At 37.5% G+C, this 16963-nt stretch overlaps 1 protein-coding gene across 1 annotated transcript in view; it reads right to left on the bottom strand.

The window, feature by feature from the left end:
- Positions 1 to 1752: 1752 nt before the first annotated feature.
- The window catches only part of LOC310879848 (uncharacterized protein), a 28705-nt gene continuing 13494 nt past the window's right edge, over positions 1753 to 16963 (bottom strand). Inside the window, exon 7 of the mRNA XM_083794786.1 lies at positions 1753 to 15216. The gene's annotated coding sequence lies outside the window, so the exon portion shown is untranslated. The remainder of the gene's footprint in view (positions 15217 to 16963) is intronic.

Raw genomic sequence — 16963 nt, 5'->3', positions numbered from 1 at the left:
CTGCATTAGTGTCTTTCACATTCAGCAACCTTCTTTGCCTAATAGCACTCTCAAATAATTGATTCTTTCCTGTGTACTGTGTTTTATCAGTGAAAATACTACACAACAGGGAAGACCAGGAACCTAAACAAGCACTTTTAAAAATAACCAAAAATCCTACCGTAAACAGGCAAGCTATGGAATCAATTTGTTATGCATATAAATTTAATATCATCCAAGGTTATATTTTTATTTATACCTGTATCATGTAAATATTTTTTATTTGGCATTGACGTAAAAGGTTCATTTATTAACAGCTTCTATCAGCTGTTTCAGTTCCTTTACAAATCTTTGGAAGATGTGTGTGCTTTTCACAGCTATGCTCTTTTGTTCATGAGTGAATTCATATGCCATTTCATACATGATATTATATAATATATATATTTTATATATAAATATAAAGAAAGATACAGAATACTAAAAGGAAGACGACAAGTCCAGCAGCTAGTTACTTTAACCTAACAATGTAAAATTGTAGTTTATATTGCGTGCTTTGGTTTGTTAGGAAATCTAGGGACTCTGAAAAATTTTTAGTCCATGAAGTTGGTAGTCTCAAGCATCAACAAAATGCTTTGTCAATAATTAAAATGTCTTGAGTCTTACAGCAGTTCTGAAACCAACATCAACAGTAAAGCAACAGATTTGATAATTGAGATTGCAATTACACAAGAGAAAAAACAATCCTTTTCAAGACCAGCATAATTGTATGGACAGAGAGAGCCCTTAATTTTATATGATGTATCCATGATATATGTATGCATGGAAGATTGCGTCTAAGGCCCCAACAACTAAGTATTCAACATTCTGAAAAGTCTTTCGAGTGCTCAAAAACCTACTCCAGCTCACCTTGTTGGCTCACTCTTCAGCGCAGCCTGCCTGCATTCATTACTTCCACAATGAGTCAAACAGAAACAGAAGAAAAGTTGCACCTCTACACAAGTGTGAAAAACCTCTTCTACCTGTGGGAACAAGGAGCTTTGGAGAAACGTGAGGTAATGTGCAGAAGATGGTCAGTGAATCATAACTTTTGCAGTGTGACAGCAGCAACTGTGCGCAAGTGTCTACGTATTATACAATGTGACTCTGTGAGCAGCCCCAGGGCAGACTAGAAACTGTCAGTTTAAAGACTGAATTATCTTCTTAAGGCAAATACATAACTGCTGTTAATATCAGGATTTTCACAAGTACACCAGAAAAAAAAGGGGCTGACTTGAGAAGGGAGTTGTGAAAGATAAGGCATAGGGTTAGCTATAAGATATGCAGTGATAATTTTGTTTTTGCAAAAAGAGAGAAGGACAGAAGAGTTAGGAATTACTAGATTAGAAGGCATGTAACGATCTTCAAAGTAGGATAGAAGAGAGTACATTAGAGGATGCCTTCAGTATGAAAAATAAATTAGCTTTGACACATGAAATGGTTAAGACACTGAAAAGTAAGCCATGTTAGTTTGGAAAAAGCTATGAACACAGGATATATTCCCTAAAATTATATCGCTCTGCTCCAGTACTAGCAAATGTGAATCACAGAATCATAGAACACGCTTCTGGGAGAGGCAGTTAGATGTGTCACAGCTTCAAATACTTACCTTTTAGTGTTTGGCCTGCTGCTTTCTTGCCTTCTCAGTGCAGAGCTTGCTTGTTTGCACACATCAGTCACAGTGCAACCTGTTCTGGTTCTATTCTTGAATTTCATCCATATGTCCCCAGCCTAAGAACGGGATGTTAATTAGACAAGAATATCAGTCTAGTACATGAGGTCAAGCAAGGACTGCGTAAGGGCTAGTGTGACCAGAGAAAGACAAAAGGAAAGCAACACTTCTGATCTGAAGGATCTTTCTAACATTTCAAGAAATTGAAAGGATATTGGGGAAGCTTATAGCTGCGCTGCAATATTATACTAATGAATGCCTTAAAAAATACACAACACAAGAAATAGGCGTAGAGACTGTGCAACAAAATGTTAAAATGTTCTCCAAACAAGCCCCGCAATCATGAATACAGAGCAACAGAGAATTTCATATTTAGACTTATTCAAGTTTTCTGAGTCACAAATTAGCACTTTTAAGAGCTTATCTTTTTCCCAATTGACTTTAATCAAGTGTTTCAGAAGCTGGAAAATGTTTTAAGTGAATAGAGCTCTTAAGCAGAGAGCCTGGGGAACAGAATAGCAGCTATTTTGTACTCTCTTTCAATGTTTTTGATTTGTTTTTTTTCTTTGTTCTTGCGTTTTTATGGTTTTCAACACAAGTGAAGCACCACAGCTGTAGGTTTCACAAATGAAAGAGAGGTACAGCCACAGAGAGACCCTTGGGGGGACAAGTTCAAGCAAAAATTCAAAATAATTTTCTTGACAGTGTCAAGCTGATGATCTTTTAAGTGTTCACTTTGCTATGATCTCTAATGCACTTCATGTAGACATGAGACTGATACTCTCTAAATGACAGAATCCCTTTGTTTTCTGATATATTTAAATAATACCTCAGCCAAAAAATAAAATAAAATAAAATAAAACAAAACAAAATAAAATAAAATAAAAACCCTTAATAATGCAAGCCTTCAAAGGGCTTCAGCTAAATGAATTCAGGTATGCTAGCTAACTTTTAAGGCAAATAGTCTTGGAGAATTTGATGAAAGCCTCTCATGAAGTAAGCATAAACTGGCTACACGTGTATGGAAATGTAGCAGGCAAATCTTGAAAAATATTGCATTAACAAAGGTTGGACCTGGCACTTAGGGACATGGTAGTGGGTGACATTGGCAGTAGGGTGATGGTTCGACCAGATGATCTTGAAGGTCTTTTCCAACCTTAATGATTCTGTGATTCTGTGATGCAATTGCAGGCTCTCGAAGCATTTGTTCCAATTACCAAGGACACTGAATTGTACCTACACATTCTCTTCAACATACGGTCATTCAGTCTTTCCCATGGTGCCTTACACACCACAGTGTATTTAATTATCATCTCCTTTGCACACATCTGTTTACTCTTCCTCTGTCACCTAGAGTAAAACACCGCTGCCTGCCTTGCCTTTGTTTCAGAACCGTAAGCCCAGCCCAGATGAAGATCTGAAGTGCCTTTCTCACTTCTGTATGTAAGCTTATGTATCTCTGCCACGAAGTCTTAACAAATTTAATTAAAATCAGCAAACAATGGGAAATTAATGCTTGCTATTGATACACACTGTGAGAGCTTTCAGCCCACTGCTTGCTTAGTATGATGCTACGTTATGACCCTTTAAACTGAAGTAAGGCGATGGGAGCCAGCCTAGGCATGGATCAACTGGCTCTGAAAAACTGCTCACGGGCTTCACTGTGTGTTTCTGCTGGTATCACGACAGCCGTTGCTCTCACTCTTGAAAATGTGCTTCCTCAGAACAACAGAAGTGACGATGTGAGTGGAGATCTGGGCTGTACCACTGTGCTGATGCTCTCTTGCTTCAGCTGCCTTATTGCAGAGAGCTCCCGAGACCTGCTTTCTGAATCCTGTCTGCAGGAAGCCAGGTTACCCAGAGACTCAGTGCTCACCAAAGGCAATCGACATGTTTTTCAGAAGCTCTCGGAAGTGTAATACATGAAGCTGGAGTCTGTCACTTAAACAGACAGCTACAGTTCATCACGAGATGAGGCCATTTGCCATGCGTGTGTGCACACTCGGGGCATGTAATATCTATCAGCATTTAGCATGACAGGTCAGCTCTGGTTGATCAAACTCCTGAACCAAACTCACTCTGCTCAGATGATGTTTTGCCTGACCAAATTATTCAGAATTTTGCCACAGTCTGTCTCCCACAAAAGCATAAAACCTTAGTCTGTCCCCCACAAAATGTAACCTTATGTCTAAGGGTACCTCACACTTCTGCTCGTTTTTGTGTCGCTGGAGCATTACCAGAAAATAACTCCTTAAACGAGGAACCCGTAGTGAAAAATCATTATTATTACAAAACATCTTTGTCTTCTAAAACCTTACCTGTAAAGCTACATTTGAAAAGGTTACTTTCTCAAAAAAATATAATGTATTTCATTAAATTGAGAGAATAAAATTAGGTACTGGAGCTGACAAGACTAATGACAATGCGGTTCAGTGCAGTCCCAGTGCCCAGTGAAGATTAGGTTATCAGAGCACCAACACCGACTTGAGGAATGTCTTTTGAAGTCCTTATGATTTAACAATTAATAGGAGGATTTGTTTGATAGCTAGATGCAGCCAGATAAAAAGGACATTCAGTTCCAATTACCCATTATTTTGACTATAACAGATTAACAGCATACTTTGAAGCATTTTATATCCAAACCTGTATAATTGGAAGTGAAAAAATTCAATTCACCAACTTCACTACATTTTAAAAAGAATACTCAGTTCCCTTTTAATAACAAATGTGCAAATATTCCTGACTTTGAACTGAAAGGATGAAAGATGCAAGTCAAAACCTGGCAACCAGTGATGATCATTTTCTATTTTAACAATTCTAATACTTACACAATATTTTTATGATGGTTTGCAAATATTTTATATTGCCCACATTGGTATACATTAAACTAGTTCACAAATGCTCATCCCGCTGAAGTCAGTAACAAACATCTTGTTTCTTTTTGAGAGCTCATTTTTATTAATTGGGTCTCTTGATCCCTACCCTCTTAATTGTTAACAGCAAAGGAATGAAGAGACCTGGAACTGTGTCAGATCTGAATTACAGCTATTGAATTTGCTCTGATTTCATTATAAGATTTATTTTTGTGTTGAGACACGATATTATTTTTTCTTACCTGTACTTCCCATTGAATGCTTAATGCTTCTCTCCTTTCTCTAAAAATCTGCCTCAAATTCACCGCAACTTGTTTTTGGAAACTTTTCTGTTTCAGAAAATTTAGAATGGTTTGGATGTTTCTATTGTACATTTCTCTTAAAATGCTGTTATGACTATTATTATTAAAAAAAAAAACGCAGCTTTTAATATTATAATAATTGATGTATTGTACAATTTAGTTAGACTAGGGAAAGCTAATTTTCCATGACACTCAACAGTAGCTGCATTTTTTTTTTTTTTCACAGACAGACCTTGAAAATTACTTTGGTGAATGACTTTTTAGGAGAAAGAAAATGATCTGTTCATTTGTAGGGGACACTTTTCATAAACATTCTGACTACGTGCTAATACAAAGCTGTATATAAATTAGTGTGGGCTGAAAATGATGTCCTATCTGGCAAGTCGTAGTGGATCTGGAGTTGCACAATATTTTCAATTTTAGGAATCGGTTCCTATTAAAATATATTTTTAATTACCTTGGTATTTATCATCTTGTTAACTACGTTTGTATTTTTCTGATCTAGTCACAACAGCTATACATTTCCTTCAAAAGATAAAAGTTGTCCTCTTTTTATAAATTTGTTTGCATCAGGTTTGAAACCTTACAGAAAACATCAAATATGCCAACAGTTGACAATAAAATCAGGAGAACTGGCGGTTTTGAATATATATTCTAAAATAACCAAAAGGGTTCTTTGATGCCTACCTCAATAATTACTTACTATGTGTTACCCTTATAAAAATGTGTCTTTGCTTTACAGATAAAATGAAAACTCTTAAAAATGTTTTAAATGAATAATTCAAACAATGACTGACAATATAATTGTTTATATTTTTCATGTTAGCATATTCACTTTATTCCTTCAATTTATAAAACAAGTTATCATTCTCTGTGATATTTACAAAAGTTTAATAAATAAAAGAAACTTTGTGAAGATGTCATTTTTTTTTACACTGTATTTGCTAATCTGCTCCCATTATTTTAGTTCTTTGAGAACTTCTGGTACCACTTGCATGCCACGTTTGGTGGGATTTGAGCTATAGTAAGAAAATACATAAACATTGGCAATTAAATTGCCTTATCAAGTTTCTGCAGCTTATTAAGTTGTTTTATTGTAAAGGAAGATTAGTGTCTTGAGACGAAATAGGAAAATACCTAAGCAGGAGTCCATGCATTAAAGCTGTGATATCTTGTACAAACCCACCTCCTGAATGAATTCTTAAAGAGACACAACTAAATTAACGTGGGAATGTAGGGAAGTAAAACGAAGTAACAAGCTGAACAAACAAGAATGAAAATATTAACATGGAATCGGAAAATCTTTCATATGTGCAGAAGAATCTCTTAGGGAATGAACTATGCATCTTGGGATGCAAAAATCTTATACAGAGATCTTAATAAATACATAAAAAGTGGACACCCAAAAAGCTACAAATAGATTACAAACCCACTAAGAATAAAAATCTGCTTGGGGAGAAAAAAAAAAATATATATATAAATATATATATAGACAGATATAAGAACAAAACAAACAGTAGCAAAGGAGCAGCTACAAAGACAGCAAATGGAGACCATGACCCAGAATTACGGTTTACAAGGACAAAAAGGACTTTGAAGTTATGAGCTTGGCAGCAGCAGCAGCAGAAGAGGCAGCTCATATAAAAAAGGGAACATGGAGGGAGTTGATTTCATGTCAGCAAAAGCAGCCTCTCCCTTTATCCTTATTTCCCTGTACTGTATTAATGGCCAAGGACCAAATCCCATTCAGACTAAAGGGCAGTTCCCAAGCTGAAGATGCAGCATACAGCTCCCATCATGTACTTCTCACAAGGCCATAGGACTACTGCCTTTCCTGACATTATGTCTTAAATTACATTTTGAGTCTGTAAATACTCTAACTTCCCAAAAGCCATCCCAGTGCAAGACCAGATTTGAGAAATGCACTGGCTAGATCAGCTAGCGTGTATGTGAAGCATTACAGGCATCTAACACAAAGATGTGAGGTCACGAATTCATGCTATTCAGAACATAAAATGAGATTCAAATTTGACCACAGTAATCACTAAGTGGAAATTTGAATTAGACAAATATCTATGAAAGAGACTTTTGACAGTAGTTTTTAACTCAATATTCACAGAAGTGATACTTGCTTAAATTTCTGAATATACTTTTTCTAAACAGAAGTTTCAGCTTGGAGAAGCAGAGCCTGAGAAAATCAACTAGTTAACTAGTGTTAGACAAAGCCATACATCATGGCTGTGAAGAAGTTGAATGAACAGTTGAGTTTCAGCAGATCAATTCTGATTAAATTTTAGAGGGGAAAAAAAAAAAAAAACACTGCAGAAATTCTCCTGGGATCAATGCCACCTTCCCAGTTTTCAGCCAGACAGTTATGTTTAAAAATATTTTGTTCAGAATTCAGGCATCTGCTTTACTATGTGTTTATTTTGCAGGTTTTGTGGTAGAGGGACTGGCAATGGACGAGGTCTGTTGTGTACAATTCTTGGCTGCCTCTGTCTTCTTTGCTTTTAATTTATTAACTTATTTGACTGATTGAGAAAGACATTTAAAAATTTGCTAAGATCTCATTGTAATTTGAACTAATATTAAGTACATGCTTAACTATTTAATGGGATGAAAGCAATAGTCACTCTACTATTCGCTTGTTTACTTACACTTGTGCTGAACTCAGTTCATCACTTTAAAAAAAATACATACAAAACTTTGTTAATTCAACTAAGGAGCTGAAAGCATGCAGTAAGGCAAGACAAAACATCATCCACAAAATAAGTGACTTTTTTTCTTTCATTGCAGCAACACACCAAAGCAAAAGGATGTATGACCGAAGGGTGGTTATCATTTCCAGTACCACTGCATTCTGGGGAAAAGCTTTGTAATGTGTTGAGTTCAGACAGAAAGTAAGTTCAAAGGGCAGAAGGTTGCTTAAATTTATCTCTAACTACTAACACAGGAAAGGAGAAATGTACTGAAGAAAGGAAGAAGTCAAAACAAATCTAAATCAGAAGGATTTATATGCTGGTAGCAAACTAAGCTGCCTTAAAACCTTGCCTAGTAACGGCATTAATATAAACGCATATCGTTCTGGTGGGGAGGAACATGTTCCTCTCTCTAAAGCGAAGAACTTCACAGCATTTATGTGCTCTTCTGCTCTCATAAATGATACTTTATGGCATTGATTCTGTCAACACTGTTCCTAATCCTGACATTTGCTGACATTTTCCATTTTGTAAAATAAAAAGAGTTTAAAATTTCTGGCTTTGACCTTGACATAATGAACTGATGGATCACAGCAAGGAAATGGAGATAGTATCATCAAATTTGTTCCAATCCCTCCTTTTGGTGCTATCAAAACTGCAGATTAAATTATAGTTTTTATTAGAGATGCCTGGAAAATGTATATTCTTTAGTATGGCATGGGGGTGTGGTAGGGGAAACACATACAAATGTGCCATCTTATACTGGGACAGAAGTCTAAACACGAAGTAATTCAGGGAAAGTTTCCAGAAGAAAATGCTTTTAGAGTCAAACAACTAGGTGTTTGGGATTTTCTTTTTGGCTTGCCCAATTTAACGATATTGCTACAATCTAAATGAATATCCAATTTAAGATCTAGAGAGCTTCCTTGGGTGTTATGAATAAAGCAAGTTGTTATGCTGTCTCCTGGATAGGCAAGAGCTTGGCACTTTGAACACTGAGAACTTGTTTATTGCTAAACTAAGTCTCATGTTAGCTTTGATGTGTCAGATCAAGTCCTGTGTTGCCAGCAATCAGTGTGATCCAGGGCAAGCCACCAGAGTGCTTATGCAGATAATGCTCCCCACCAAAAATCAATAATGCAGTTAGGTAGAATTTGGAATAAAATGCTGAGGTATCAAAATGCATATAGTACTTCGAAGTGTATACTACGTGTGATTCAGGGGCCAATCAAGCCTGGTGATAGCCAAAAGGCAGACAGACTTTTCTCTCCTATAATCCCCCTCTTACTAGTAAAAACACATCATAAAAAGCGCAGAGCCATACAAAAACTTTAAATGAAACCATAAAATGTGCAGAAGTAATGTAGACACTTGTTTCTGCCTTCTATTAGTTAAAACAAATGTCAGTGCTTGTATTGCAAGACCTGTGATGAATCAGATGAACTGGGTTGATGGCATCATTCATGTAACAACCTAATGCCTACATACATCCCTTCTTTGGACAATTTCAGTGGTGAAGTGCATACGAATTGAGAATGAGAAATACATTTTCTAATTTGCTTGTAATACAGTTTCTTCACCATATTACTACCCGTTCTCCTCTTGTTCTGTCTTTCCTCCCTCATCTGTGGAAGATCATCTCAGAGTTTTTTGTACTGAAATTTAAGCTTCTATTATTTTTAACATATATCATATCGCCTTCACATATTACACAGAGTGAGGAGAACAATCATGGCCAACACCCTGACAGAGCTATCAGGCAGTCAGTGTGTCTCCAACCATCCAGGATTAATATAAGGTGAGGAATGTCAGTTGTGTTTGGAGTAGCATCCTTCCAAACAGTATGACAAGCAGTCAGTAACTGACAGCACAATTTATTCTTTCAAGGCAACGTAGGGAGCCACAGCAATGATCAGTGAGAAACCATCATCCTGTAGGATCTGTATGGTGTCTGGTAGCCTGCCTTAGACATAAATTGGTCATGAGCCATGCTTCATCAGAGTAACTTGAAAATGGTTTTGCAGGGATGCCATTGGACTCATAGTTCACCTAGAAAGAGCCCTCCTGAATTGCTGTGGCCAAGCTGTTATGAATATCAATTCCCAGTGAGTTTCTACAGGAAAGAAAGGGAATGCTGAAGGCAAAAAGAACTGAAGGACAGGGGACAGAGAGGGGAAGAACTGAGTGGCAGATGAAGAAAAAAAAAAGGGTGGGGGGAGACTACAGACTAAAAGGTAGGAAGGAGCTAGGAAAAGCAGGGGTTAGCAGAGACAGGGAACTAGTAAGGATGATGCTGGAAATAAGAAGACTAAAAAGGTTAAAAGATTGTTACTGTCATTTTAGCCTTTCAAGTTCCTCCATGTGTCTCTCCCATATCAAAATCTAATTTGAAAGATCAAATCTTGGCTTGGTAATACAGAACTTTCTTTGCTTCTGTGTAAAACTACTTGCCTCCTTCATTAATTGTAGGCAGATTGATGTTTACAGATGCTGCAAGTGCAAACAAAAATAGATTTTTTGCCTTACCCAGCTTGGTTAAGGCTTCTTCTGTCAGTCCCTGTCATCTACGCATGCCAGCAAGGTGAAAGGAGGGCTCTTCACCTCAGCGTGAGCCTCAGCTCACACAGCTGAAGGTTGGTAAAGGGTCTAAATAGTTGAAAGAGGCATCTGCTTTTTACCACAAAAATGACCATAACTTCTTAATAAATAATCCAGGCTGAGATTATCTGTAAATTTCTTTCATGAAGAAATCTATAGAATTGAAAAACTGAAACATGACAACGATCTTAGAGCTATTTGTCCACTCTCCCACCTCTTCAGACAAGCCCAAGGACAAGTCTGCAAAAGGCCGACAGTGCTGGTTTCAATGTTCCTTATCCTCAGCATGATCCATATTGGCAGTTTTAACTTAAATCTACTGCTTTGTCTTCCGAAGAGGGACAAGTGCTTTAAATAAATCTTCTCTTCCTGTGATCTGTGTTAGCACTTCATTTTCTCTAACCTGAGTGAAGAATTTATCCTGATTTAACAGACATCTGGGAGACATGGGAGTAACAGCTCTGGTCATGAGATCTTCAGGACTGCTCCAGAATAGCTTGCAGCAAATGTCTTGGGTCAGCAGTTTAAACTACATTCAGAACAGAACAAAGATAAATTCTTCCATGTTGTATACTAGCGTCTTTGTGTCTCAGTCAAATCTTATTGGAGTCAGGGAAAATGACCTGGGCTGGACCTTTTGCCTGTCAAATAAGGCTGCTTTCCCACACTTCACAAGCCTCATGTTTCTTTCTGGTTGCTTGATAGCAACCAGTAAGAGAAATTTGAGGAAGAGAACTCAAGACAGATATGCCTACCTACATTTTCTCAGCCAGCTTGGATAGGAAAAACAGTTCTTTAGAGTCATCATATTCCATTAGTAGAAACGTAATATCCAGTGCAGTGAAAATTCCTGAGAACTGTTTCTCTTAAAAATATACTCTAAGTAAAATTCAGTGTTCCACAAAGAAAGAGAGAAGTACATGACTACATCACGAACGTGAAGAAGAGAACTACATTGTGCTGTGAAGAGCTATGTCAGTGGGAAAAGGCTGTTGGCTTATTTTTATTTTCCCTCTAAAATTGCAACTGTCGTGTAAACTCTTTAGTAGAAAGATCAGAGCTAGTCACTAAAGTGCTAGTCAGAAATGCCAGGCACTGCAGAAATCAGAATTTTAATTTGAGTTTTGAACAGAATGAAGCCTTAACATAGCTCTCAAGCTATTTAAATATGGAAAAAATTAGCTGAATGAATAAAAGAAAATAACACAGCTGGTGACTATTTAAAAAGGAAGAGCTAGACTGAGTTTTTGTAAGTTCAAACAGGGACATTCAGAAATAAGTTCTTATAAACTATGCAAAATCAGATGTTGTACAAATAAACAACTGTATATCTATTCATCTTTTCAGATCAAGGCTTTGACAATAATTAATCGTAATGAAGGTTTCTCCAAGAAAACTCAAAAATATTTAACTCTGAAAAAGCCTGCAAATGTTTGGTTAAGTTCATATATATGTGTGTATACATATATATATATATTTATACACACACATTCGAAAGCAATTTAGTGCAAAGTACTTCTAGAAGCATCTCTTCTTTCTGTACATTATTTATCTTCACTGAATTATTTTGTAGCATCTGGAAAGACTAATTTAGGCAAATAAAATTTCCAGCTAAAACCAACATCCAATTTTTTTTTTAATAGTTTTTGGACTCTAGCAACATAATAGCTACTCACAGGGTATACACAGACTGCTCCACCCTCATGCTGGGCTGACTCGCAGCAGCTGTCCAACATATGTCTCTCAAGTAGTTTATTTTGCCATCAGAGCATTACAAAATGTAAAGTTTTTCCATTCTGCAGGCAAAAGACTTAAGTGGGTCAGGATCAGCGTATTAACCTGAGCTCCTTAGCATCCTGTGCACTAACAACTATACCTCCCCAAAAAAATGCATTCCTTTTTGTACAGAATCCCAGCATTGTTCAGCAGAAATTATCTGGCAAAACCGACGCATCTAACTTTTAAAAAGGGAGAGAGAAAAGAAAAAATGGGGTATACTAAACTCAGGGGCTGCGCAGATGAAAAGCTCCAAGTTGTTCATGCACTGATAAAACTGAAAGGCCCACTGATATTTACATGTCTCGCACATCTGTACAGTCCTACTAGCTGTCCTCTCTACCACTACTGCTAAGCGTACGGATAATGCACTGCCTTTTGTTCTAGTAATATGCATAACAGTTCCCTTCGCTTCATATTTTTACAGCTTGTATAGGTTCGCTTATTTTGATGTCAAAGTCTCTCCTGCAAACCGTCCATTTCTTTTCATGGCAAACCCTTTGGGGCTTAGCCTGGGTTTTCTGATAAAAACAACTTCTTAAACAACATTTTCCTTTCCTGAATTTTCCACTTAACTCCTTTACAAGATACCATGGCCCCACAAAAAACTTTAGCAGTAAATACCTGGGCTAAGCCTACTCTAGATCAGCTAGATGAGGAATGGAGGAAAAACAAGACTGCTGAAGTTTCCACTTCTGCCCCAACAGAGAAACACAGCCATGCCCTTTCTTGGGATAGGATCTTGCTGGTCCTTGGTCCAGCAATGAATCAGGACTGTGCTCGCTGCCTGTCAGCCAAGGACTGCACAAGAAGAAAACCAGTCCTTTGGGAATTGCTTTCCGTTATTGTGGCTGGAGGTCATATCTCATCGTGAAAATGTTAACTCATCTCTTCTTTAACAAGAAGGGGAGCATTACTTAGGAGCCTCCAAAACGATACTGGAGGTCTACCCAGTCTTCCGTTCACCTTCTGTTTAATGCACGGTTGCTTTTTCGTTTCTTTTTCGAAACCTGTTCACATTCTGAATTCCACACTGATTGTATTTATCCTTGCTGGAGTTTTTTAAACCTAGTCAACAGGTAGAATTTTTCCAAGATATCAGAGCTTTAGAAGCCCAGGTTGCTGTTTTAGACTCTCTTTCCTACAGTATTGAGTCTAATCATTTCCAGTACCACTGAACAACTTAATAGGCTGCAAAAACTTGATAAGACAATGTAATTGCCAGCTTTTATGTATATTCTTAAAATAGCTACATTCCTCATAGAGGTTGTACAGGCTGTAAGTGTTAGCAGAAACAATTAAAGAACTGAAACAATAGAAGCAGATTAGAGAATTATAGCATGCAAAAACTATTAAGAATTCCAAACAAACTGTCCTTATTCCTTGCCTTGCATAAATAACGATTTTAGATACTGGAACAAATTACTCAAAAACAAAAAATCTTGTTCACTACGAATAATGAAGATAATATTTACCGGTGCTACAAGAAAAATAGGTATAAAGAATCTTGTATCAGTTCAGGTAACTGAAGCTCCTGAAATGAATGAACTTTATCTTAAACGTTTCAGGTATTCAAGCCAGTGGAAAAATACAATCATTTATGTGTTCCAAATAGTGGTGTTCAACACACAACCAGTTAGAAACTCCCAAAAGCAAAAAATCAGCTCCCATAAATAATTATGTAACTATGAAAACAAACAGGATTCAAGAACCATGTTTTTCCTTTAACCTTGACTTCTATCAATAAAATACATTTTATTCTGTGTATCTCTTGATCACACTTTAATATATGCTTTTTAACAACGTTGACAGGAAGCAATATAGGTTAACTGTTCTATTATGCATCATATTAAAAAGACAGCAAGGTTTTTCAGGGGGAAAGAAATGGTAAAATAAAAGAGTTTGAAATAAAGTGATTTGGAAGACACTAAATTAATTTTACATTCCAATCAATCTGCAAATGAAAAGATACTTGACTCAATCTGTCAGAAAAGTCAGACAGGTACCTGATCAACTCAATGGAAATCCTTTTATAAACTCAAGCTATGATGAATACTGTAACCTTACTTGAAGAAACGGCATGCCTTATCCTCACAGACATGGTAATAGGGATGAATTTTGAAGTCTGAATAACCTGATCAAGGCATTTCTTTATTTCATGAAAGAAATCACTCCATGAAGTGTTTAATCAAACAGCACTATTCTATTAAAGGACGAGACCTCTAAGACAATGATCTTGAGAGCTCCCCATGATGGAAAATTTCTAGATTACATGACTAGTGGAATCCTGAATATCTGCTCAGTGTAATAAATCTGCATAAGAATAAAAATAATCAAATTAGAAGGAGATTTCCTACCAGTATTTCTGCTGACTTCCTGTAACACAAGCTTATGCTGTTGGGATAATCAACGTGAAAGATATGCAGGTAAGCACAGCAAAGGCAAAGCAGACCAAATTACTTTACAGCTCTATCTTTTTTTCTCCTATCTTTCTATCTATACCTGAAAGTCCAGGTCAACTTTAAACTTTTCTAGTACATTTAATAATCAGATTCTTCATTACCTTATCCCTCCAACTGCTACATTACAGAAAAGCAACAGGGTAGTCTAATACGTTAAGAACATTTAGATCTTATTTCAGTAACATCCAGAAGCTGCAAACCAGCTGCTGATTAGAAATCAGGCTGTAGATGGTATGACAATACTGCAACCATAGGTAAGGCTCAGCTCTAGCCACGCTATCTTTTTCTCTCAAGTTCAGGTACTGATGAAGTCTATTAAAAAGCATCAGGAAAACCAGCAGTCTAGCTGCCTGTCTCATCCAAATCCCAAATGGGCTTTCCAGTCCATGCTTTGCTCAGTGATCTTGCAGTTACTATGGTGCTGAATCCCAAGCACTTCCATTTTCTCCGGTTGCTGTAGTTAGCCCCTCCTGTAGCTACGCTACAAGGTGGGGCAGTGTGACCACAGGGAGCCTCACCATTTTTCCCTCTAATGACATTCTTCCTCTGCAGGAGGGGAAAGCCAGCCCCTAGCCCCCATGAAGAGTGCAGGGACTCCCATGGATGCTGCCCATGGCGCTCCTGTGAGCACCACAGCAGGCGCTGCCTTCCGCACAGCTGACAGCCTACCCATCAACCAGCACCGAACACAGAGCCGCCACACTGAGGTGGTTTCCTCCAGCATAGACGTGCTTCATTCTGGTGTTCCCTTCGCATGCTGACAATTTCACATTTAGCTGGAAGCTGTGCAAAACACTGCACGCGAGCGAGTACAGGAAGCTGGCAGTGAAAATGCAGAAGGACATTTAAAAAAATGGCACAGAAGTAGACTTTAAAGCAAAAGTTGAGGGCATCCTTTCCCACCGTGAATGAGAACGTATCACTCCATATTAAATACACATGCTAAAACGTACAACTCATCTGGGAATCAAACCTCACGGACAGCTCATGCATTTTAGTGGAAGATGCTCACTGATGCCAGGACAAGGTTTTGCCTTAGTCATGTTGAACAATAAGGTTAACAGCCCGATGAAAATAATGTTTTGTCAGCTGATGTCAATCCCTTGGCTTAGCTTACATTGGAAATTGGGTGAAGAGGGTATTCTAGGGAAATATCACATTCATTCAATATTAGGAAGTCCTGGAAGCTCCCTGAGAGAGGCAAGAGCGCGAGCACCTGCTGTGCTTTTCCTGAAAACTTGTCATTTGCCACATGGAAAAAAAGAGACAGACAGAGGGAGGGGAGGTGTTGAGTCCCAGCGTGGGTAGTTGTGTTGCTGACATTTAGCAACAGTAGGCTGACTTTCACTGCTGAAAGTGAGCCAGAAAGGCTCAGAAGAAAGTTTGCAATATCTGAGAAATACTGCAAAGAGAGAAACTAAAATATTAGGCAGAACAACACAGCAATTGGTATTTAAATGACAAGCAGATACCAAGTGTGGAACAAGGTAACTATGGGAACTTCCTCCAATTGCTAAGAGATGACTACAATTCAAGGGCACGCTCTGCTGTTCAGTACTTTTATGAAAGTTTGTAAACCAGGTTCTCAGCTTGTGGGCTGACTCGGTCCTAAGTGAACCCATCTTGATTTACTCCCGCCAAGAATGTGGCCTTAGCACATTATTAGATTCACAGAGATAAAGGATATATGTCACAGCGTTAGAAATAAGTCAGCTTATAACAGTTAAAATGAATAAATAAATCCAATTTCAGGGCAGCTCCTGATCTCTGGAGGGTATTATAACATAGCGACAGTGATTATGATAGCAAGTAATGATAAAACATGCCAGCAGATACAAAAAATATGTCTGAGACTACAGAACAAAAAAAAAAATCTGACATTTAAGATCCACCAATCCATTTTGATATTGTCTATTCACATCTAAACAGCTGCCCTGGGAAACAATGACATAGGAAAGGCCTCTCAGTCTATGAATATGTAACACAAACTGATTCAATATCATCATGAGCAACTTTTCAGTTCCAGTACTGAAGTTTTTATTACCACTGCTGGAAAGCCATGCTTACCAGAACCGTTCTATTGCCCATCACTTTAAATAGAGCCTTACAGGTATTTTTTACATTAAAAACACATTACCATTGTTCAAATAAGGCTTAATTTACAAAAGCTATTGGCTTTGGGTACAGCCTAAAGGAGTTGTACTTTTCTTGGTTTGATCTAGGTTGACTTGCCATGATAATTTTCTTTCTTTCAGTTTTGTGTACGCTTTTATATTCTTTGTTCATGTGGACACTGTCCTGATGCATGAGCAGAGGTTTTTGAAAAATGTCAGAGAATACTAGGGCAGGAAAACATGAGAAAATCTAAGATTCTGGTAGCCACATCATCCTTGGCTGAAAGGATGCTGCTAGATAAAAACTGGAAAGGTAAGAAAGCTTTTCTTTTTTTTTTTTTTCCAAATTTAGCTAGTGAGAAAACACATAAACATGTGATGATTCTAGACATTATAAAGCAGATAAGTGGTTCCACTGAATGAAAAAAAAAAAAACTGCAAGAGAAAAACCT

The sequence above is a fragment of the Anser anser genome (assembly GCF_964211835.1).
Source record: "Anser anser genome assembly, chromosome: 11".
Taxonomy (NCBI): Eukaryota; Metazoa; Chordata; class Aves; order Anseriformes; family Anatidae; genus Anser; species Anser anser.
Note: the sequence above shows the minus strand (reverse complement) of the source record. Positions and strands in the feature narration are given on the sequence as shown.